This window comes from Podarcis vaucheri, assembly GCF_965113315.1.
Source record: "Podarcis vaucheri genome assembly, chromosome: 17".
In the NCBI taxonomy this organism is placed as follows: Eukaryota; Metazoa; Chordata; class Lepidosauria; order Squamata; family Lacertidae; genus Podarcis; species Podarcis vaucheri.
The window spans coordinates 9576454-9602598 of NC_138755.1; the positions used below are offsets into that span (position 1 = coordinate 9576454).

General features: G+C 43.0%; 1 long non-coding RNA gene across 3 annotated transcripts in view; it reads right to left on the reverse strand.

Annotated features, from left to right (window-relative positions):
• LOC309522120 overlaps positions 1-26145 on the reverse strand; it is a 35096-nt gene that overhangs the window by 7952 nt on the left and 999 nt on the right. The gene's annotated exons all lie outside the window — the stretch shown is intronic.

The following is a 26145-nucleotide window of genomic DNA, read 5'->3' on the forward strand; positions in this document are numbered from 1 at the left end:
GGGAAATACAGAACACACTTTGTTTTGTTTTTTTTATAATAATTTTTATTACATTTTTCCAAATTACAAAAAGAACAGAAAGAAAAAGCAGAATAGAAGAAAAAAAGGAAAAAGAACAGAAAATCACATCCATTTCAACAGCTTATTTCAAATTTCCATTGGACTTCCCCACATCTCCCGCATAATGCATTCTTGATAATAAAGTCATCAGCAAATTATACCCTTATTTCGTGTGTTTCTTTATATTTTCAGTTGCAATTTAAGTTTAGATCTCTTATTCTCCATTTACTCTAAAAATATCATTTTTACCCATTTAAACTTTGATTCTTTCACAAATGTTAGCAATTTCATAGATAATTAAATTTCATTGCTGGGGCTAACGTTCCAAATCATACGACGTCTTATGTTTCATACAGCTTATAATACTTTTGCAAATAGTCTTTAAATTTTTTCCAGTCCTCCTCCATTGCCTCTTCTCCCAGGTCTCGGATTCTTGCAGTCATCTCGGCCAGTTCCATGTAGTTCATCAATTGCGTCTGCCACTCCTCCAGTGTGGGCAAATCTTGGGTCTTCCAATGCTTGGCGATAAGAATTCTTGCTGCAGTTGTAGCATACATAAAAAAAGTTCTATCCTTTTTTAACACCTTCTGGCCGACAATGCCCAGAAGGAAGGCCTCTGGTTTCTTGGGAAAGGTGTACTTAAACACCTTTTTTAACTCGTTATAGATCATTTCCCAAAAGGCCTTCAATCTTGGACAAGTCCACCAGAGGTGAAAGAATGTCCCTTCAGCCTCCTTGCATTTCCAACATTTATTATCAGACAAATGGTATATCTTAGCAAGCTTGACTGGGGTCATGTACCACCTGTATACCATTTTCATAATGTTTTCTTTCAAGGCATTACATGCCGTAAACTTCATACCGGTGGTCCATAACCTTTCCCAGTCCTCAGACATAATATTGTAACCAATGTCTTGAGCCCATTTTATCATGGCTGATTTAACTGTCTCATCCTGAGTGTTCCATTTAAGCAGCAAGTTGTACATTCTCGATATTACCTTGGTCTTTGGTTCTAACAACTCTGTCTCAAGTTTCGATTTTTCCACCTGGAATCCTATTTTTTTATCTAGCTTAAAAACCTCATTAATTTGGGCATAATGTAGCCAATTTTGCACCTTATCCTTTAATTTTTCAAAGCTCTGCAACCTCCAATTACCTCCAATGTTTTCTATTATTTCCCAATATTTCGGCCAATATGCCTCCATATTGGATGTTTTCCGAGCTTTGGCCTCTATTGGTGAAATCCACCTCGGGGTTTTACTTTCCAATAAGTCTTTGTATTTTTTCCAGACCATAAATATTGCTTTTCTGACAATATGGTTTTTAAACATTCCATGTGTTTTCCCCTTGTCATACCACAAATACGCATGCCAACCTAACGAATTATTAAAGCCTTCCAGATCTAGGACATCAGTATTTTCCAATAAAATCCAATCTTTCATCCAGCAGAAGGCCGCAGCTTCATAGTATAACCTTAAGTCCGGCAGGGCAAACCCCCCTCTCTCCTTTGCATCAGTTAGTATTTTAAACTTTATTCGGGGCTTTTTGCCCTGCCAGACAAATTTAGAAATGTCCTTCTGCCACTTTCCGAAACAATCCACTCTGTCCACAATCTGCAAGGCCTGGAACAAAAACAACATTTTTGGCAAAACGTTCATTTTTATAGCTGCAATTCGGCCTAACAAGGATAGTTTCAATCTTGACCAAATTTCTAAATCTTTTTTGACTTCTGACCAACATTTTTCATAGTTATCTTTAAATAGATTCAAATTCTTAGAAGACAGATTGACCCCCAGGTATTTCACTTTTTTAACAATGTTTAGTTCTGTTTCCTTCTGAAACCCCTCTGTTTCAGTAACCCATTTCAGTAACAGAACACACTTTGGAGTATCTTCCTTCAAGGGTCTAACAAAGCTACTACCAAACAGGTAGTATTATATCTGAATGTTGCAAAACCACTTAGACCTGCTGCGATTGTTAGCTACTAACCTGTCAGCTTTGTTCTCCTGAGGCTGTAGGTTTCTATTTGTTTTTTAATACTACTTTTTTAATGGCTGGTTGGCCATAATAAATATTTGGTTTATATTGATGGGTCTGAAATGGGACTATATTCAAACAAGCCATCTGGAAATTACCTTCGTTTATTAAGTTGCAAGCAACTTAGAATCATAGAATCATAGAATCATAGAGTTGGAAGAGACCACAAGGGCCATCAAGTCCAACCCCCTGCCAAGCAGGAAACACCGTCAGAGCACTCCTGACATATGGTTGTCAAGCCTCTGCTTAAAGACCTCCAAAGTAGGAGACTCCACCACACTCCTTGGCAGCAAATTCCACTGTCAAACAGCTCTTACTGTCAGGAAGTTCTTCCTAATGTTTAGGTGGAATCTTCTTTCTTGTAGTTTGAATCCATTGCTCCGTGTCCGCTTCTCTGGAGCAGCAGAAAACAACCTTTCTCCCTCCTCTATGTGACATCCTTTTATATATTTGAACATGGCTATCATATCACCCCTTAACCTCCTCTTCTCCAGGCTGAACATGCCCAGCTCCAACTTGCATCATACAACGAAATTTCGGTTCCAAGGGTTACATGTATACACGGAAATTGCATAGAACCAAAATTACATTTGGAGCAACCCTGCAGCTAGCTAGCCCGCTATCTATATGGCAGCCCATATTGGGGAGAATCAGAGGTGGGAGGAAGCTGGAAGCCCCAAGTTGACCTGGCATGAAAACAGCTTTAAATAGCTTGGCCTTTCTTTCTAGACCAGTCCTACTTCAGTGTCTGTGCAGAGTGCAATGGCTCTGGGAATGGTGGGGTGGTTCTTGTGAGATCTTGCGGGAAGTTGGATTTCCCAGTGGGATCTCATAAGAGCATCCACACCATTCCCAGATCCACTACGCCACTGGCTAAAGGTGCCCTGCACTCAAGGTTCTCCACGTGGGATTTGCCCAGGTGAAAAGGCTGAGAGCGTAAGCTCTTTTTTGTGCCAGATTTACTTGGGGTTTCCACCTTGCACCCACCTCTAATCCTTGCCCTCGCTAGCCTGCCTTCAGCCGCTGTGGCTGAAATCACAACATCAGACTCTCCAAGTGTCCCTATTTTCCAGGGGCAGTCCCAGATTTACAAAAGCCGTCCCAGTTTCTGATTTGATCCCGGAATGTCCCGCTTTTCCTTAGGATGTCCCGATTTTCATATGGGGGATATGGAGTTCTGTGATCCCTCAGCCAAGAAGATAAGTAACTAGCCACCCTTTAGAAGAGACCTGAAGGCAGTCCTGTATAGGGAAGCTTTTAAATGTTTAATGTTTTATTATGTTTTTCTATTTGTTGAAAGGTGCCCAGAGTCAGATGGGCAGGGCATTATTATTATTATTATTTACATCCCTATTTTCATCAGAGAAATGTTGGTGGGTATGTCACATACAGGCAATGCACATAAAATACAAGTTTGCTGTACATGATATTTGTAGCTACTTTCCTTCTTATTTGTTCATTTAGCTTGGTTTATGGCTAAGGTTTTATTTTTTTCATTGGTCTATTTGATCTTTGTTAATACACAACAATTGTTTACATCAATTAGAACAGGAAGGGAAATATAAATCTGCATCCCACAAAGCTGCAATACGTGAATGTGAAGTTGTTCTCGCCACGTTTGCGAAGACCCCATTAGAATAACACAAAGGGGTTTTGTTATATTGCTCTTTGTTCTTTTATAGCTTTGCACTTTGTAATCTGTGACTTTGCCGTTTTAACCTGTTACTCTGACATCTAAATTGAAAAGCTGTCAGCCTTTATAGCATGCATAGCTGTGTGGATGTTTCAAAATAACACATTGCTAAGTCACACATTACAAACTGCAGAGTCATGAATAATGAACTGAGAAATCTTGACTAATCAACCTCAAAAATGAACCCAACTGCCAAATAAAGAAGAAAGATGTTCTGTGAAAAGGAAACTCCCAAATACTTTTAAGGTTAATACAACTAAAAACGGTCCATTATTATTGCTGCTTCTGTTGTTGTTGTTATTGTTATTGTTATTTAATAATAACATTATTAAGGGATATATTGGCTGTGAGCCCTGGAAGACCTGTTCCCTGCTTCGCAGCCTTTTCCACCTGGCTTGGGAGTGTGGGGCCTAGACTGACTCCAGCTACAAAAGCTGAGGCTGTTGAACAGACACTTGGGCTGGGGTATTGTTTTGGGGTTTTGTTGGGGGGGGATGTTGCTGTTGGCTTTTTGTATATTTTAGATCTTGTGATTTATGCAGAAATCGTTCCATTTGCCTGTGTATTTTCTGATGTTTTATTTATTGCTTACGACTACTTTTGTAACTTGCAGTTATGCTTTTTTGCACGTTGTAAGCAGCCTTGAGCAAGTTTTGAACTGTGGAAAGGCAGCATACTGTACAAATAAAATTATGTATGCATGCATGCATGTATATTTATTTATATACCACTTAATTGCCAAGATGGTTTCTGTGTACACAATAAACCAATTTGATCAAAACATTAAATTTAACATTCACAAATAAAATGTACCATAAAACTAGCCATTAAAAAAACAATTTAAAGATTTAAAATAGCAGATTAAAGCATTTTAAAACAGTAGGTTCAAGTCAAGAGATCAGGGGAATCCTTGTGTAAACAGGAACGTCTTCAAGAGATGGTGCGATGCCAATAAGGCTAGCCTTGCATGGGCTTCCGCTCGTGGGAACAGTTAATTGAATAAAAACACCAGCAATGTTATTCATTTATTTTAAAATATGTGTATGCCACCTGTCATGTGATCATATCTAGGCATCTACAAATAAATTATTATTAAGCATTATTATTATTTGTTCTATCCCAGTTTTCTTCTGGGATATTCATTTTTAGAATTACTTTGATATTAAAGTTCCTAAGGACTACTTCCACTTGGTCAAAATGAACCTTGATTCGCTATAATGCCTACGGGGGGGGGCAAAGGGATTCTGATTCCCCTTAACTTTATAATGGCCCCTTTACTTACCACTGTTTACTGGGTTTGGCTAGAACAGAGCAATTGGGGTGGCTTTCATTAAAGAGCCCTCCCCTACTCCCATGATTCACATGCTGACTCAGTTGTTTCACGAATATAAATGGACCTTGATAGATGGAAGCCACGGGTGTTCAGCCTCTTCAGGGAAGTAAATATAATTAAAATTAATATTCACCCCCTCACACTTTGCCTGCACCCTCAGGGATGTACGGCATCGCACACTGCATTCAAACTAAATACCATCCTTCCCAGCTTCTCATTGTGTGGGACCAATAATATTCCCTGAAGAAACTGCACCTTTCGCATGAAGGAGGTTTTTAATTTTCTTTGCCTTGCCTCATACTATAGAGTTTCCCTAGTATCCCATGCCCTAAAGGGGAAACTTCACCCTACTGAGCAACTGCTACAAGGGCAGCAAAGCTAGCTCTGCCAGAAGCTGATAGATCCGTGTGGAGCTCCTCGTGAGGTGGGGCATGCAACTTATGGGTGGCTGCTTCACAGTAAAACACCTTCAGGCCCTGGACTAACTTTGCCCACACAGAGTGAGATCTTTGGATCCTTCCATGTAGAAAAGAGCATAAAGGGTTTATTAAATAGTGGGTGGACATAGCAGACGACACAGAGATTTCTCCAAGTACAGTGGTACCTCGGGTTACAGACGCTTCAGGTTACAGACTCTGCTAACCCAGAAATAGTACCTTGGGTTAAGAACTTTGCTTCAGGATGAGAACATAAATTGTGTGGTGGCGGCACAGCGGCAGCAGGAGGCCCCATTAGCTAAAGTGGTGCCTCAGGTTAAGAACAGTTTCAGGTTAAGAACAGACCTCCAGAACGAATTAAGTTCTTAACCCAAGGTACCACTGTAGTTCTTTATAAGTAAGCTGGAACTGAACTGAACAGCAAACAGCTCAGCCGGCCTGCTTTTATAGGCAGCCAGCTGTCAACATTGTAACAACAACAACCCAAGGTTTCCTGCCTAAATTAACTGACGTGGACCTGAGTGAAAACTTTATACATGATACCCCTGGTGGCCAGGGTGAGAACTTCAGTACATAACAGAGTTTCCTGTTCCAGCTGAGCCTTGCTTAAGTAACAAAATAAGAAAATTCCTTCCAGTAGCACCTTAAAGACCAACTAAGTTAGTTCTTGGTATGAGCTTTTGTGTGCATGCACGTATCTGAAGAAGTGTGCATGCACACGAAAGCTCATACCAAGAACTAACTTAGTTGGTCTTTAAGGTGCTACTGGAAGGAATTTTCTTATTTTGACTATGGCAGACCAATACGGCTACCTATCTGTAACTTAAGTAACAAAGTCTTCCTGAGCTTCAGTGCATTCCGGCATTCTTTGGCCCTAACTAGCGGCTTGCTCCTTGACTCAGTCTCCTGGCTCTGGCTTCTTCCGTCTCGACTACAGGCTGCTCTTAGCTCCCACTTCACCACTGCTACCCTGTCATAACTTTGTCTCATGCAGCTGATCTTGGGTGTCGTGAAAGGGCAATATATATATATTATTTCTGTTATTATTATTACTGCAAGAGAAAGGCACCTGTGGGGTTTTCTCCCCTGGGTACCAAAACTGTCATTGAAAGTCTACTCAATATTGATCCAGAGTAGATTCCAATGTATAGTTAGCAGAGTAAAAACTTAAACACGTTGCAGGATTCTCAAAAGTAGACTGGAGGCAATATTTCATCCAGCAGAGCTTTACTGCTACTGAAGGCAAATGAGCATAATGGTCACAAATCCAATACTGCAAGACTGGCACCGTCCATAAGAAATCTAGTTGCAGCAGACTTAACAAACTTACAACTTAATTAAAACTTAACACTATATACCATGGCTAGGCAAACTAAGGCCCGGGGACTGGATGTGACCCAATTGACCCAATTCTAAATCCGGCCTGCGGATGGTCCAGGAATCAGCATGCTTTTACATGAGTAGAATATGTCCTTTTATTTAAAAAGCATCTCTGGGTTATTTGTGGGGCATAGGAATCCATTCTTTCCCCCAAAAAAATATAGTCCACCCCCCCCACAAGGTCTGAGGGACAGTGGACCGGCCCCCTGCTGAAAAAGTTTGCTGACCCCTGCTGTATACAGTACACTGGGACGAAAGAGAGACAGAAAGAGAAAGTGAGTGAAACTTGAGCAACCTCTTGGGTATTATGCACCTTTACTGGGGAATGAGATACTGCCATTTGCCGCTCCATCTTTGGCAACAGTACATTGTAGACTGACCCTGATGCGTGCTGCTGGAGACTCATTAACAATACTTGCATTGTGGGTGGATAGCTCTTTGTTCCACTCATATAACATTCACCGAAAACAGGGCCAGCCCTACCATTAGGCAGTTGCTTCAGGTGGCAGACACTGCAGGGAGATGCTGGAGAACAGAGCTGTGTTGTACCTCCTAAGATAACCTGTTTACCTGTAGGAGGTGTTGTCTTGCCAGCATCCAAGTCCATTTCAGCTCCCAGTCCAACTGGCCTCTGTGGAGCCATATGTGGAATATGAGTGAGGAGGCACAACCTGGTCTTTCACCTCGGGCAATGAAATAGGTCAGTCCTGTCAACTAATAATCTGACCACAATTGTGGGAGCCAGAGAGGGGCCCCCCTCCAATTTCCTTCCACTTTTTCTTACCATATTATTGCTACTCGGTGGTCTTACTTGTTGAAGACTTTACTCTTTATGTTACAATTACTGGATTCTTCCTATATTAGTTTAAGGGTGGGGTGGGGAATATATAAAGAAGTTCCTTTTTAAAGCATCAGCCAGCATGTTTCCAGTAAAAATGCCATGTTGGCATAGCTGTCCACTGTTCCCTTTTTTAAAGGGAAATTCCCTTATTCCGAATAGGATTCCTCACAAGAAAATGGAAAAGTTGACAGTTATGCATGTTGGCCAGTTTGATACTACTCTTCCTGCTTCTATTTTGGGGGTGTCACTTTTTTACTAGATAGGCTGTGCGTTTTGGAATACGAACACTTTGATCTGGTGCTCCCGTGACTGCTGTTCATAGCCATGTTGCCGTCATTATACAACTCAATGTCGCCGCATATTTCCTTTAGATAAAAAATAAAAAATTGTACAGTTAACATCCTAGGTGGCTATCTGCCTCCCTGCTGCGCATCTCGATTGTGAGATGATGAGGACAATTATTTTCTGTACAAAAAGCAGCAGCACTCACTCCCACTCTCTAACCTGCCCTCCTGTCATTTTAGGAGCCTTTACATTTTTATTTTTAAACATCCTTCTTGGCTATGTGCTTCCCATTTTTAAAAATAACCATTAAAGGAAAGAAGTAAAGAAGTAAAGAAAACGGGGAGTTAGAGGACATAAAAACAGTGAACAGACAAGCTGGAGACAGTCACTGTACTTCCTATTTTTAAACAAGAACATTTGTGAATAGCAGCCTGGTTTAGCGGCGGTTGGGGCATCCCTTTCTCTCTCCCACCCCCACCCCCCGAAAACACAGAGAGAGGCTCTCAAATCTCTTATTTCGGGACAGACCTCACCATGACCTCACCATTCATCAGTGCATTCTGGCTATATATGAAACATCTTTTCCGTATTGTGAAGGCAATGTCACACTTTGCTTTACGCACAGAGCGGTTTCCTTTTACCTACAGCCCTGTTCGCCCTGTTCCACACCCTCCTTTTAATAATATTTTTTAAAGCATTATATACAGGAAGACTGGGACACACAGTCAAACGGAGTGCCAAGAATACCCCAGTCGCCCACGATTTTAATTTGCCCAGGTGTAGGCAGATTGGTGCCATGGGCCTGTGCCCCTGAGTCCTTTAAGCGCCAAGCAATGTGCCTGCGTTATTTCACACCAGCATTGTGCCCCACAGAACCTAATATTGACTACTAACAAACAAGCAAAAGGGAAGATCCCCGCTCCCACAAGCTTACAATCTAACTTTTGCCATGGGGGAGACAAAGGAACGGAGGAGAGACAAGGAAGAGGCTTCTGTAGGTAACTATGGATAAATACAGGCATTAAGGCTGAGCTGTCCGCTCTCAGTTCTAGCACAGCTCTTGCTAGCCCACTAAGTATTGCACGCAAATGTGTGTAACTGAACAGCCACAGCTCCCCTTTCCCTGCCGCGCTGATAAAGCTGCTTTGGGAGAGGGTGATGTGAAATGGAGAGGCAGCAGGTGGGAAAGGGTTAAGCATCCCCTCCTAATGTGGTTTTCCTTGACTGGGGGGTGGGAGTGCTGAAGGCCGCAAGGGTTTGGTCACGTATGTTTGCATGTAGGCATCGTTTTGTGGGCCAAAGTAGTGTAACCTAAGCCATATCTTTGGCTCCTGTGATGGAGGTTCTCTCCTATTTAGATGAATAGGTGGGTGCACCTGATGAGGACTAGGACCATGCGGCGTCCGGATTAATTAAAAAACATTTCTCCTGTGCCATTTTCCTGCTGGAAATCACCTCCCTCGCAACCTGCACACACACACACACACCTCGAAACAGCTATTTACCCCTGGAGCTCAGACCAGGGGGAGAGTCGTGGAGGACCCAAGAAAGGAGGGAAGACACTGAAGGCAACTTTTTAGATCCTCAGACCTTCCCTGGTATCACAAGCAGCTTCAAGGTGCTATAATCAGTGCTTTTTTTCTAAAAAAAAATGTTTAGGGGTACTCTCATTTTCCTACTCATATTGAAATACTGCCCCTCAATGAGGCCCAACTTAGATTCACAAAATGTTTAGGGGTATGCGTACCCCCAGAAAAAAGCACTGGCTATAATAATCTGCACCCCGTTACTCTGTAGACAGCTGTTCCTCAAAGAATGGATATGATTATTGCAGAAGCAACAATATCAGCATTTTCCCCTCAAAAGTGTCAAAAGGGTATATTTAGATTCAAACATTGCTTTCCATTTTTGCTCGCATGTGAATTGCCAGTATTCTTCTAATATTTTTTTTTCTAATTTACTCATTTTTAAAAAAATAATAATTAGCATACCACTGATTGATTTAACACATGTAATTTTATATTCCTCATTAATTTCCCACTCTGTATATGATACATTGTAAACGTTGATATTTTTAATTCAACAATTGTGTAGCTTTTGAATTGATAGCCTAAATTTTTCTACAGAGCATAATTTTTGATTGGGTGAATGCCTTTTAATTACGGCGACATTCCAATTAGCTTAGTGTATTTAAAATAATTTCACAAAACCTGTTTTTTCTTTTAAAACAATCAAATGACAGAAGATAAGCATCTTTATATATATGTAAAGCTAAAGCAGCTTCAAGCCTCATTTTCTGTTGTAAAGGAATAATATATAGTTGAATATGTTTACAAGGAACTTGTCTCTTGTTTTTATATATACAGATATTTAGAAAGATAATAACAGTGATAAAAAAACCACCATAATTTGAGGGGGAAGAACAATGGCTAAGCTATGGGAAAACTAAAGGCTAATTTAATTTTCCTTCAGGAAACTTCATATAAAAATAAGATAATGAAAATTATCTACAATTGTGAGACATGTTTCTAGCATTGGGGCTGAACTTTTCCGAGGGTGTAGCTTTTACTATGAAATAACTACTACTATTATTTTTCTACTTAAGATCTCTGACGATAAGATGATGATGAATCCTTAGGGAATCCATTTTGAATAAAAATGTTTTCATTGTATCTGTGGACTCTTCTAAGGGACAAAATACCTTCTGTATAAAAAACTTTAAAGTCATGGGTGAGTTCACATTAGAAATACTTAGTAGGGACCTTAAAAGGGCCATTGATATGAGTTATTTTTATTAATTTAAATCAAATTTATATACACCCTTCATCTGAGGATCACAGGGCAGTTTATAGTATAAAGTTGGAGAACTTTCAAACCCCTTCTTTTAAAATATTGATAAATACTGACATATGGCTATTTGGAGATACTGTAGTCCAAAGGGCTCGGATTCATATTCCTGAATAATTGTTTAGCAACACCAGTCTTTGCTCAATAGGCTCTTCAGGTAAAATGTACTCTTATGCTTATTGTTGATCAGAGTACTGTTGATAGTAATTGCATATGGACAACATTTCCAAAGTACTCAAGTTACACACGTTTGGCCGTTTCAAATGTAGCACTATGCCATAGTTCGACATTATGAGAGTTTGTACTCTCCCTTTTTTTCTGGTGCAAAGAGGCTTTGGAAGGTTTCACTCCCATTTTAGATTAACCACAGCTTTTCATTCCATCTAAACCCAGACAAACTAAGGTTAATCTTAACTAGGTATTGTTGGAATCAAGCTCTTTTTCAAACCATAGTTTATGAAGTGGGCTTGTTTCTGTTATCCATAGTTAAGATTAGCCCCTGTTTAGAGTCCAGAGAACACACAAAAGCAAAGAACACAAAAAACCACGGCATGACACCACCACAACCCTGTATTTGTACTTGAGAAACTAATGGTGAGTCTAGACCTTTCGTTAAAAATCGGAAAGCGGTAGCCTACACAAATCATGAATTAGGCTCCTCTTTTGAAAGCAGAGAAAGAAAATATGAGAGGGGTTTTTGTTAACAAAGCAACATTTTGCTGGCTGCTGATAAACAGGTAATGTTGAGTGTGGGAAAGGGGTTGTTTTAGGAAGTTGTGAGTGGGTGAGGGATCTTGATGGGAGTTATTTCTCTGTATTAAAAAACTAAATCTTTACATTTAAAAAGTATGTCTCACATGGCCCTTTCCCTACACAGAACTAACCTTAAAGAAAAATGCATATATATATATATATATATATATATATATATATATATATCCAGTAGCACCTCAGAGACTGACTAAGTTTGTTCTTGGTATAAGCTTTCGTGCGCATGCACACGAAAGCTTATACCAAGAACAAACTTAGTCGGTCTCTGAGGTGCTACTGGACAATTTTTTAATTTTTTTAATATACTTTGACTGCGTCAGACCAACACGCCTGCCTAGCTTAATCTCTTTTGCTGCAATTGCAGAGGCCAAAAGCTGCGGCAGCATAATCGTAGCCAAAGAGATACTTGTATGATTTTCATACCTGACGACGAACGCGGTTATATACTACTTTTCATTCCTAGCAGTTGTCTTCATGAATAATTTTTCTTTATACATGAAGCAGTCCGAAAAACCACTCCTTGTCGGACACCATGGAGCTCCTTCGTTGATTAAGGAAAGTAAGACTCGCCTTTACTTCAGTGGAAAGGGAGGTTGGTAAGCAGATTGCTTTGTCTTTGGGCTGGGCTGGAAGGGGCTACAATAACCTTACAGCTCTTTTATTCCTTATCCTGTGGGGAATAATGTGGGGGGAACCTCATGCTTCAAGCAGGCGCCTCTATCTAGCCCCTGGGCAGTGGCGCCGGCTTGCACCCCACAACTGCAGGTGCCTGGGGCTGCACACTGTCTCCAGGGTGCACATGCATGCTGCCAGGCGCACGTACTATGTCATCACACCCATTGTGGTGGGTGCGCACTACTACGCCATCAAGCCATCAAGCTACTACGCCATCAAGCGAGATGACGTTACTTGCACACGTAGCAGGGCGCACTGACGTAGTGTTGTCACCACTCTGGGGGTGGGTGGGCATGATGATGCCGTCTCACTGCACTTTATGGGTGCCCTGCACCCTCATTCAACATTTTGTGGGAGCCAGCACCTGTGCCCCCAGGCCTACGTCTTGTCCACACTCTGCATAAGCCAGCCTTTGTGTTTTTCCCAAGGGCTTTTGCCTGGCTGCAATGTGCCTTCAATCTGCAAGAAAGCATCTTGCTGGCCTGGATGTAGTATGGAGAGCAGTGGCGTAGCGTGGGGGGTGCCAGGGGTGCCGGCCGCACTGGGCGCAACATTTGTGGGGCGCGTTTGGCCGGCCCCCCTCGAGGAAGCGGGAACCTCTCCAAGGCGCAGCGCGCCGTCGGTGGAGGAAAAGAGCCGCGCAGCAGCAGCAGCAAAGCCGGGAGGAGGTGGAGCGAGCCTGCTAATTGCTTGCTGGGAATTAAGCGGAAGGCTGCTCCAAAGCCTGGCGGCGGGAGGAGGTCTCTCCGCCCCACCGCCAGCCTTCAGAAGGCTCCTCCAAAGGCTGGCGGTGGGGCGGAGAGACCTTCTCCCGCCGCCAGCCTTCGGAAGGCTGTCCTGAAGACTTGTGGTGGGAGCAGTGGCGTAGCGTGGGGGGTGCAGGGGAGGCCTGCCGCACCTGGCGCAACATCTGGGGGGGCGCGGAAGAGACTCGAGTGCTAAAATCCACGGGTTAGGGGGCGCAAATTACTTGCCTTGCCCCGGGTGCTGAGAACCCACGCTACGCCACTGATGGAGAGATATGTGGGTGTAGTAACCACTGGGGTGGGGGGGGCTGGAATTCAACCTACTGTGCAAAAGAGTCACATCCTTTGCCCTCCCCAGTTTTGCCTGTGACCCAACTCACCATTGGCATATGGCAGGGGTCGTCAGCAAACTTTTTCAGCAGGGGGCTGGTCAGACCTTGTGGTGGGGCCGGACTAAATTTTTTTTTGGGGGGGGAATGAACGAATTCCTATGCCCCACAAATAACTCAGAGATGTATTTTAAATAAAAGCACGCATTCTGCTCGCGTAAAAACACCAGGCAGGCCCCACAAATAACCCAGAGATGCATTTTAAATAAAAGGACACATTCTACTCATGTAAAAACACGCTGATTCCCGGACCGTCCGCTGCCCGGATTTAGAAGGCGACTGGGCCGGATCCGGGCCTTGGTTTGCCTACCCATGGCATATGGCCCCCACAAGGTTGCTCACTAGACAATGTGGCTCTCCAGGCTCAAAAAGAGCTCCCCCCCCCCCCCGCGAAATAGAGTTGTGCTTTTGAGATTCTTCTGTGGCCTCCGCTCCAGCAGGCAGCCATTTATTCCTCTGGACTCTTCTGCAATGTGCCAAGATTAGTAGGCCTTCCTTTCCTCTCTCTCCATTGGGGTTGCCTGTTCTGAGGCAGCCACAGGTGAGAGAGAGGACAAGGCTCCTCCGTCACCATGAATAATTGTGCAAAAGAGGGGAAGTTCTGCAGACCTGGCTTGGCCTATAAGCGTACCCTCCTTCCCCTCTCTGAAAAATGGTCACTCTTCCTATGCAATACCCCATCCTGACCCCACACCCGCCAACATTTCTCAAATGAATATAGGGACATTCTCCTCTACATCAGGAAGCTTCTCCCGTGTTTGATCTTGCCTCACACATCTGTCACCTTGAGGCAATTACAACCTCTCAGTCTAACCTCCCTCACCGGAATGTTGTAAGGAAAAAAATGTACAAGCAAATGTACAACGCTTTCAATAGATAAATGGAATGAAATAAAATGCTAGCTGTGAGCTGCTTTGAGTCCTTGTCAGAGAAAAAGGTAGGTTTTATAATGTGTCTTGATTTTATGATGTGAACTGCCCTGAGAGCCCAGGGTATAGGACGGTATATTAAATCAATCAATCAATCAATCAATCAATAGAAACTGTGAAAATGATCAGGGACATACCAGAGAGTAAATCCTATTTAATTCAGCGAGAGTTAGTTCTGAGTAAAAATGCTTAGGATTGCAATGTAAGGCCGCACAGTCTTTACCCAGTTACCTGGGAGTAAGTTCCATTGAATACAGTAGGACTTACTTCTGAGTAGACAGGGTCAGGCTCCATTTTCCAATAAAGGAATAAACACTCTAAACGTTTCCTTAAAAAAAAATGGCTGGCTCAGGAAGCATTGCAATTGAAGAATTTAAAGTGGATAAGTTACCTTTGCCTTCGAAATTATAGGAAGGACTTTGTATGCCAGCTTCACTGTTTCCTTCATTTGGTGCAGGTATTTTGTTTTCAGTATAAACAGGACTCCATTTTTCACACACACCCCCACACCACTTTTAATTGTTCTCCAAGTTGTGGACAGGGCAACTGGGCATCAGAGCAGAAACCGGGATGGCTTTTGTAATTCTGGGATTGTCCCTGGAAAGCTGGGACACTTGGAGGGGATGTGTAAGCAACACCTGCACACGATTCAAGGTGGAAGCACCTGCCCCATTGTAACCCAGGCCCTTTACTGCACAAACACAGCCACTGCCAGTGAATGATGCCTCTGTGGTCCCTGTGGCAATGGGAAATTTGAGGGAGAAATCTTCAGGAAAGGGCTGAGCAGCAAGCCTCGTTGCAGTTAGGCCGTGGCTCCATTCGGCAGCAGATTTTGGGGTGCCATTAAAGTACAGGGAATTGTGGGTTAGATATTATTATTATTATTATTATTATTATTATTATTATTATTATTATTATTATTTTGCCATTGCTGGGAATGGGTAGAGGAGGCAGATTGTTCTGCCAAAATGTCTCTGAGTGTCTCTTTGCTATTGAGCGGGGACAGAGCTAGGTCTTTAGAGCAGAAAGAGTGTCTGACAGACTGGAGATATTGGCGGGCGGGTGGGGTGGGGGGTTGGATGTCTGGAGTCCTGGCAGGGGTGGGGGCTATATTGGGCTTAGGGATCTCCCCTCAGCCGCCTCTCATGTCCTGAAATTCCAGTTTCAAGGGGTAGAACTTTGAACAAAGCCTCGATTGACGAGGTGCCCGCTGGTGCCATGGCAACGCCGGCTCTGTCTTGCATGGGCAGAGTGTGCCAAGAAGGTGCCATGGTGACGCCCGAGAGGCGCGCGTAAACCTGTGAAATCCCCGCAGCCGAGGAGGACGGCAATTGTCTGCCCTGGGCGCTCTCCTTAAAGAAGGCACATCCCCTTCCCCACCCCATGCCCCTGGGTAGGGATAGCTTGGCAGCGGTTTCCTCTCCTAAGCCGTCTCTGTGCAGCTGTTATTTGGGGAGAGGGAAGCTCAATAGGGTGCCCCCCTCAGTTGGCACAGGCTGTGTGCTGGGCCATTGTTGTGCTCTATACCAGCTTGCTGAATAGGAGGTGGCATCTGTTTTCTTCCAGCGATGGGAACTTCATCTCCAAAGCCCTGGCATCAGATTAGGGGGCGATTGGGTTGGGGGAGAGAACACTTTTATTGTCCGAAGGGGGCATTGCGTTTCTATCACTAATGCAGCTCACACAGAGAAGGCAGAGACTCGGTGCCAACAGCCATGACCCAGTCTGCCCCTGGCTGGCAGCTTTGCCAGTCTCCTTGTACCACCCCCTTCCCTTCTACCCATGCCAACATGCCCACCCCACCCCCACCCCTCCTGGATAGGCTTTCCGTGGGGAACGGGGCGAGTGCTAGCAGGCAGCAGAGCAGACGAAACAAGAAAAGCCGATCTTAGGAGTGAAAGCAAGTGAAAGAGAAAGGGCAGGTGGGGGGGAAAGGAGTGCAGTGGAATGAGGCAAAGCTGACACCAGGACTCCTGGGTTCTCTCCCATATTCTGGAAAAGCAGAGAAGGGGGTCTAAGTGGGCTGTCCAAAGTCCGTTTCAGGGGCCTAATCCGGCCCGCCAGTCGGTTTAATCATTGGCTTCTGTGGCAGTTTTATTTCCTGGGGTAAAATCCTAAAGAAAACCTTGTCAACTTAAACCATAAAAAAAGCTTAACAACTTCAATCCTAAAAAAAAGGTCAACAGCTTTGGTCGGCCCTCACAGCCCTCCACTTCATCAAATCTGGCTCTCTTTGAAAAAAGTTTGGACACCACTTTAAGCAGTGGGGCAGGAACTGGTGTCCCCAATCCATTATTAAGGAAAACACTATCCCTGATTTCTGCACCCATTTCTGTTTCTCTATGTATTAACAGGACAATTAGTGCCACAATTGCGAGGTTTTAAATAAGCGAAATATATAGCTCAGGTACTACTGCGTCCATGGTTTGTTCACAATATATCATATAATGGTGTCACCTTATGCTAGATTGTAAAGCAACATAATATACTAAATCCTGCCACACAATCTTCCTGCTACACAATCACCTATTTCATTTTGGAAACTAGTGTTAATAGGCGATTAATAAATGTAAGTTATAATCAAATTAATAAGCCGCCTAGTTCTGAAGGGTCTCTAATACTGGTTGGGGACAACTTTTGCATGTCAGGCTCTACATTTGGTGTTCAGCTCTGCGGTGGTCAAGGGAGTTTTTGGATTTCCCCCAAAATTAAAGAAATAACTCCTTTTCCAAATTTGAGAAAGATGTTTTAATTATTAGTGGCACTGTTTAAGTTGTTGTTATTATTGTTGTTATTGGCCTTTATTGGCATAAGTTTAAACAATAAAATTGTAAAATCACCCAAAGTCGTCCAAATACGTTAATAATCCAAACACATACAATATGTAAAAGACTAGATAGCCACCACTGAGAAAAGAAGGCAACTTTAGATTTCACTTAAAAAATCTCAGCACTGAATATGCATCAACAAGGTGTCTGATTTATCAAAAATGGTGGGACCGCATCATCAGCAAAGCCCCAAACATCGGAGGCTTCTCTGGAAGACAGAAAGAAGATTTCCAGTATCAGACAAATGAAGGTGATATGCATGGATTATAATCTAAACAATCTAGCAGGATAGAACTTTCCATGTTATTCATCCTTTTCAGGTAGCAAAAGGGAACTGGAAATCTCCATACCCTGCTATATGACATATCAAGCATGATTCCACACCCATCGCCCTTTAGTTTGCCTGCTCTGGGATTCTTTAGAAATGGCATTAACACGAGCGCACCCCCAGTGTCCCTCCCTAACAAGTGGGAAGGCTTTGTGATAAAGCCGTATAGAAGTGGGAACTGTCTTTGTAACGTGAATTTCCTTCCGTATGTTGTTATTATGAATGCCTTATAAAACCACCGCTGGTTTTATTTGGTCAGCCCTTTTTTGGTATTAAGAAAATAGATTAAAATCATTACACAGATCCGATTTATGACTTTTTAATTGGATATTGTACTGTGTACTTTTATGTGTTAACACTGTGCTTTGGGAAAGGAGTCAGCATGGAATATGAGTAAGTTAAACTATTTGGATCAGTGAGTGAAACGTTGGCTGCATCCCCTCCCAAACCACCTACACAAAAGCAAACAGTCGTGTGTGTGTGTGTGAGGGTTTTCTCCATCTTTCACCTCCCTCCTTTTTTGCCCGCTCCATGCCCACTTAGGTCCTTGACCCTCCATCTCAATTCAGACTTCCCTTCCCACCTCTTCTTGCCCCCCAAATTTGGTCCTTTCCTGCTGTGCCTTGCAACACATGTCTTCTGCGCCTCTTTGTGTTCTGCCTCCCCAACCTTTCAAGTGAAGAAGGATTGAACTCTTATTCCTGACAACCAGTTTTCTATGTACAGTGCTATATCTATATAGTTCAATTATGCGACACACACCCCATGAGACAGCCCAAACAGAGGTTCACTACCTCATCTGCCTGTGAGAGCCGATCCGTGTACACACCAAACATTGAAAGCCTGTTATTTCCCTCTAGAAACTCTGGAAACTGTAGTTTACCTCTCAAAGAGCTATAATTCCCAGCATCCTTAACTATTTGACGGTGCAACCGTGCTTGTTCTCATGTCTGCCTCCAGCTGTATGTTTAAAAGTGGAAGGTTGTGAACTGACATACATATAATGGCTGTCAAAGGGTGGAGAGTGTGTAATGTTAACTTCAAAAGAGGCCATAAATGGGGGGGGGGGGCAATCCCAGCCCTCCAATTGCTTGGGGTATTTTTCTGCCTTAGCTGGTGGTTCACTTCCAATTTTGGAGGTGGGGAGAGAAGTGCCTGAGGCAACCGAAGCCTCCCACACCACTTTCTGCATTATCAACGAAGATACATTTAACAGCCAATGCACGCCCTCTAACATTTCTCTGATGAAAATAGGGACGTCCCATTCCATAGTAATAAGTTTACAGTGGTGCCTCGCAAGACGAAATTAATTCGTTCCGCAAGTTTTTTCTTCTTGCAAGTTTTTCGTCTTGCGAAGCACGGTTTCCCATAGGAATGCATTGAAAATCAATCAATGCGTTCCTATGGAGACCGTCTGGGGACAGAGGGGAAGCGCCGCTCTGTCCCCTCTTTTGAAGCAAGGGGCTGCGGGGAGAAGATCGCTTCTCCCCGCCGCCCCTTGCTTCAAAAGAGGTCCGGGGACAGCGGGGAAGACGCGCTGCGCTTCCCGCTGTCCCCGGAGCTTGCGGGGCAAGCTTCGTTTTGCGAAGCAAGCCCATAGGGAAATTCGTCTTGCGAAGCAACTCGAAAACGAAAAAACCTTTCGTTTTGCGAGTTTTTTGTCTCGCGAGGCGTTCGTCTCGCGGGGCACCACTGTACTATTTTTACCTCACACATCTTACTGGGTTGCTCCAGCCACTCTGGAGCACTTCCAACATATATTAAAACATAGTAAAACAGTAAACTTTTTTTTTTTTTTAAACACCTTCCCTATAAAGGATTGCTTTCAGAAAGTTCGGGGATCAGATAACATACCCTCCAACTTTCCCCATTGAAAATAGGGACATCCTAAGGAAAAGTGGGACATTCCTGGATGAAACCAGGACTCAGCTATACTGCTGCAAATAAAATGCTTTAAATGTGTTGTAAAGTGCAATATACAAATGTGACACTAGGTGGCGATGGTGAGCTATGGCAAATTCAATATATTTTTCAGAACTTTTTTTTAAAAAGCATTATCACAGCGATTTTTATATGTGTATAGATCCCACCTCAGAAACTGGGACGGCTTCTACAAATCAGGGATGACCCTAGAAAATAGGGACAGTTGGAGGAACTGCTAATGAAGATTCTCCTCTCAATCCTGAGGAGGCCTGTACTTCTGTATCTCTTTGATATACTTGCCATACTGTATTTGCCATACATATTCAGAAAAGTGAAAATGCTGCCTATTTACCCATGTGCATATACACACAGACGTGAATTGTGAGAGTGAGAAAAATCTCTCTTCCTCCAAGCACCGTCATTTGAGTCGCATTTGTAAGGAGCATAACTGCACCTGAACATCTGCAAATTCTGACACCCCTTCCAGACAGCTGCTTCCTCTAGCAATGTTTTATCAGTGACAGGTTGCTGAATTAATATACCTGACATACTTTAGCCACATTTGGACTGTGCCAATCTTTATGTGCATCACTGTTAGTCAAAAATGACTTGTGGGATAATTGCGGGTGGCACAGAATAGATAGCAGCACCAAACAAGCAGACCATCGCCCTTGGAGTTTGGTTGTCAGCTTTTGAAAGCTGCTACCTCAGCGCTGTTTTGATCTCCATGATCACATTTGCAGGTGATCTTGCTTATCTCCATGCCATGAAATGCTTTATGGGCTGATCTCTGCAGATAAATCCCTGTTAAAGGCGCAAGAGAAGGCTGGGCCAGCTTTCTTCAAAGCGCTCCCTGTCAAACTCCTTGTGCCGGCAACTGCATTTGCAAATAGCATTGCGTGCTAATGCAATACCTGGCTTAGAGTGCAATCTCAAACAGAGAGGAAGGAAATTCGTGTTTTGAAAGTTGCTCAATTTAGAATTAAGTTGATCAAGAATTTAAAATACTTATTAAATAAAGGGACCTGCAAATGTTCAAATTCTCCGAAAACAGCATGAAAATATTCTATTTTAAAAGCATTTTTATTTTATCTATCTGCAAACAGTTAATATTTACTCTGGCATCTCTGTAATTTTTTTTAATTGTGTGTACACAGCGGTGTTTTGTATGTGCATGCGGATAATGGTTTGGTGTGGTGCTACAAGTAATACCTACTTGTTTTTTTTGTACCGAACGATGATCACGTCATATTTTTCATCTCCAGTTCCCATTGCTAACTATTTCAATACTTTGGGCCTTTTCACCCGACAGGTGGCTTCTCTTCCTTTTGGTGCAGCTGGCTCCAATTGTTTACAATTTACTTGATCATCTATATTTTGTCTGCTCCCTAATACACTCCATGTGGCTTTACATGCATCCACAGTGTCCACGTACCTTAGAATTAAACTGGAGAAACTGGGCTGCCCTGGGAATGCACAGACAAATTATGCACACCTGCCACCCTAGGGTTTTAGAGGGTCTTTTGCTGCATGTGGGGTTTTTTGATTTTTTTTTTAATGATTTAAGATAATTGCAATGGTGCAATGTTACCACACTTGCAGTGAAATTATGCTGCAGTTTTGCACAGATGTGCAAGAGATTGTTATGAAGTAAAAGGAGGTAAATGGCACTATCTATGTCACCTTTTGTGCCAGAGAGTGTATAGGCACAGGAAGAACAAACAGGTACACAGTCAGCCCCTAGGTTTTCAGCATGGATGTAGATCAGCTGTCCAAACTACCTGTTAGAGCTACGCCTGGCATTTTCACTGTACAGTTTTTGACAAATGCTGAAGACTCACTTCTCTACCCAGGCTTTGACGTATGAGATGTATGCTTTCAAGACCCACCCTATTCCTGTGACTGTAATTTATTTTATCTTTCTTAATACTGAATTTTAAATGGTTGGAAACAGGGCTGTCTTTAGCATATGCAAAGATCCGCCCAGCGCCCCCAAATTTAGTTTAGCCAACCTCCAAATTAACTTTAATTGAGCTTTTTTTTTTTAGGGAACTCAAAGTTGTTGAGGAGGGGTGAAGGGACTTTCGATCCATTGCTTTTCACTGCCGCCGATCGAGAGGGACCAGTATACAGTAGGTATACATTTGGCCTCCCCCCAAATTTGGGGCCCGGGTGTCCCGCACCCCTTGCACCCCTGGGTAAAGATGGCCCTGGCTGTAAACCACCCTCAGTTCTGCTGGTGAAGGGCAGGTAATTTATTGTTAAAATTACTACTACTACTACTACTTATGTTACTATTAATTTACTGAGCATATTGTTTAATATTTCATGTATCTATTTCTCACTGCAAACAGCAGCTGCTGGGTTCCCTATTTAGGACTGGGGCTGCAGCCTGTGGGGAGAGAAGGGCTTGACATTTTCCATCGGGGCACCGATCCTAATGGAGCCCCACCCCCACAGCAGCAAACTGCTATTTGGCATGGGAGCTGACGCTCTGTTTCGGTTTGGCACTGGCTCAAAGAAAGTCCAACGTTTGACAACAAGCGTAAGTTTCACAAAGAGTCCTGTAGCAGGGAGAACTTTCACAGACTGTACGTTCGCACCAGCCTAAGACAATTTGATGCCTGAGGCTGTGTACACATTACCATTTTCTCTAGCTCCAGTGCACACCCAGCACAGGCTTTTGAATCTGTGTGCACACAACACTGCCCATGATGCATAGCTGTCTTGTAGCTTCTTGGGAAATACCTTAAGAAATACCGCATTGCACATGGCGCAGGTGGCAGCTTCATGAACAGGAGTTTGGGGGCAGGGGGACCAAGCAGGTAATGTGCATCAGGTAAAGGCATCTACGTTCCCTTTCTAGTGTGCACAACAATGTGCAACTGCACTGACCTCGTTGTGTTTTAAGTCGCTAATATGTATGTAACGTCAGACTGGGAATCCAAATGGTGTTCCTGCTAACTCGCCCCGACTTGGTGGAACGCTCTGTCACAAGAGACTAGGGCCCTGTGGGACTTGACATCTTTCCGTAGGGCCTGCAAGACAGAGCTGTTCTGCCTGGCCTTTGGTTTGGACTCAGTCTGACCCTTATGTTTTCCCTCACCTTACGGTTTTGATACATGGGCTACTTTTAAAATGAGACTGCATTTTAAATTGCATTTTAACCTGTATTTTAAATTGTCCCCCCCCCCCATTATGTTTTTATTGTAATTTTACTGGTGTTAACCGCCCTGAGTCCAGCTCTGGCCGGGGAGAGCAGGGTATGAATTATTATTATTATTATTATTATTATTATTATTATTATTAACTAACATAGGGCAGTTATGAGCTAGCCTTACTGAATAGCAACTTCCAGGACCAGTTCCTGGTTCAAGCCCCCACTCAGCCTGGCAGTTTCCATTCGTTCCAATGCAGCTTGGCCAGAAGTGGGTGACTCCCCTTATCTCATGGTCAAGGCACCTCTGAATCTAGAATATAAACTGCCCACGTCACCCCATATTCGGTTAAACCAGTGGTTTTCAACCAGTGTGCCGTGGCACCCTGGGGTGCCTTGAATGATGGTCAGGGGTGCCGTGGGCAACACTGGCCTCTGTCCCTCTTTCCTTCCCTCCCTCCTTTGATGCCCTCTTGCATCTCTGCCTACCAAAGGCTTGCACAGGTGTTTGTTGCAGCAGCCCTGGCTACAAGCTGTGCAGGTGAGTGGTGCCTCTGGGGCTGGTCAGGGGGCAGCTCAGAGACCAGGGGCAGCAGTAGCGGCTGCCCAGAGGACTCCCAAGGAGAGGGGAGAGGGGAGGAAGTTGAGGAAACACTTCACAAGGGCGGGTGTTCAGAGAAGTGTGAGAGGTTGCCAGCTCTGCAGGCAAGAGGTGACAGAACTGGGCTCCTGATCCCCACAGGTGCACCACAGGAAGAAGGTGGTTGGTCAAGGGAGCCGTGGAGTCAAAAAGGTTGAAAACATCTGGGTTAAACTATTGTGGGATGGTACTCAATAATTCTGAAATGCTATGGGCTACTTTAAAATGAGGGAGACACACACTGAAATTTGACATTTGTGGGTTTTTGAAGCAGAGGTACTTAGGTGACCATGAACAGAAATCAGTTGCTGTTCAGCCATTCGTTTTGCCTGTCTCTAGCACCTGTTTGGACAACTTGTATCGGTGGTAGAGGCAACCAGTGGCAAGAACACAGCTGGCAATGTATGCAGTAGGTTATCTCACATGGGTTGCCGCATGGCAATGTGTGTGGAAGATATGGCAGCATTTGTGTAGATGTCACATGGTTCCCTAGATTATGTTAGAGAAGTCACTGTCTCTGGTTACTGACTTACAAAATGTGGGGGAGTGGAAGTGTCCTACCGCATCGGGTGGTGAATGAAGACCGAATGCAAAGCACTTTACTGTAGAAAAAACACACACCCAATAATCATCGTATTTTTTGTTTGATTTGAAATTATCTCATGGACAAACCAGAGGGACAAAGTAGGAGTTGTCAAATTGATGTGCGACTCAAGTGCTATGGGAGTAGTGCTCAAGAACCGCGATGAGTTAGTAGCTGGAAGAATGGTGATGTAGATTATCATCATGATAAAGGCATCAAACACCAGCTATTACTTCCCCTACTTCTAATATTTTTTTATTATTGTTATTGTTATTAATCATTTTTCTGAAAAAAAACATAAGGCAGTGTACAAAATTTAAAACACAAAAATGAAGAATCAGTATCGTTACTTTTCAATAGATTTGCTATAATTGATAGCAGCATAAAAGTCTAATGAAATAACAGAATCTCAATCAGGAAATACAAAACCTATAAAAATAGCAGATTTAAAATCACAGTAGCCAACCAAGCCTGCTGAAACAGAAATGTCCTTATAAGACACCTGAAGACCTACAACAGATTACTAGTGAGCGCAGAAAATGACGTCAAGGTACTAAATCAATAAAATGTATTTCTGTACCAGATATATATATAAACTTGTTGGCCACACGAGACATACAAAAATAAGCCATAATATTAACATTATGATTTATATTTGTACATCTCATTGGCCAATTAGATTATCCTTGTAAAGTCATTTTTAAACACACACACGCGCACACACACACACACACACACACACACGGTAAAGGAATATATTTTAATTACTGAGTATCTTGACTTCATTTTGAGTACCTCTTCTATTGTCAGGAAATATGTCCTCTAGGTTTGTTAGAATTCTAATGAGAACATTTCATAAATTGGTACCCACTGCCATGGAGAATACGCACTCCGATGTGATTTCACATATCTACAAGATTTCCATCCTTGCTTGCTTAATTGCTAATGAGTCCTGGTCCATTTAGGAGTCTTAATACTAACATCAACACTATAAAGTTGATATAAACGAGGTCCAGAAACAAATAGGAAACCAACGAAGGTAGAAGTAATATGTCACCAATGCAAAATGCCACCAAAAATTTCCCTCCTTGTTGTAGAGAAACAAGGTTTAGAACAGTGGGGGGTGGGATTTCCTTTAGCCCACTGACTTATAGAACTCTTGTAGGCAGTGTAAAGCCTGACTAGCAGCTGGCAAGTTCCTAATAGTTATTTTAAAAAACAAAACAAACCTCAGCACAGCCACATACTCACTGGTTGGATTTAGGTGAGCCAGCACAATTCAACCCGAGCCCCACATCTGCAAGACAGGGAATAATAATACTGGCCTACTTTACATGGTTGTTGCAATGATTATTGAGAGTATGTATGCAGAGCACTCAGAACACATAAAATTACCTGTGCAAATTCTACCTATTTTAGTGGTATTATTGATATTAAAGCTCGCCCTTCCTATACACAACTTTCAGCATCTGAGGTCCTACTCTGTGTGCCCCTGCGGACTGAAGGTGCGTAATAGGAGCAGGGCCTTTTCAGTGGTGATACCAAATTTATGGAATGCCCTCCCCATAGAGTCTAGCTTGGCCCAACACCAAGCACTCTCAGCATCAGGCAAAAGAACCAGTTTTTCAAGAAGTCCTTCAGAAGCAGCTTTAATATTAATATATATATATTGCAAGGTTGAGGAAGGAGAATTTTACATGCAAAAGTTCCAAAGTTCAATCAGTCACTAAACACAATTGTCTGACTCAGTATGGCAGCTTCCTGTGTTCCTGTGGTGGATTAAGCAGCTGTTTTGCTGCTGGAATGAGGTTTGTTTCCCTGTTTTATTGATTGCTTCTGTTTTTTTATTGTTCTGGGACTTTTATTTTCATTCGATTATTCTCTTTTGCTGTTGTCTGTCTTTTAGTTTACTGGTTTGCAGTTTAATGTTTACTATTTAAATAGTTGGTTGTAAGTCACATTGACTTCACTTTAAAACAAAACAAAACCCTGAACAAGTCAATGAATGGATGGATTTTCTGACCAGGTTCTGAGCCTTAAAGCCCCACAATGCATCTGATGTGGCTGGTGTTAGGAATTCTTCATTTGAACAGCAGAAAGCAGGAGAAAGGAGGACTTGGGGATCATAATGCACACCATCAGGAAGAGTGAGGCAGACTGCTCCAGGTAGAAAATTTGGGAGTACCACCGGGATGGGGAATTTGGATTGTACGCCACCAGCACCAACACTTTTGGCTGATTGCCTCTGCTATCATCATTTCTA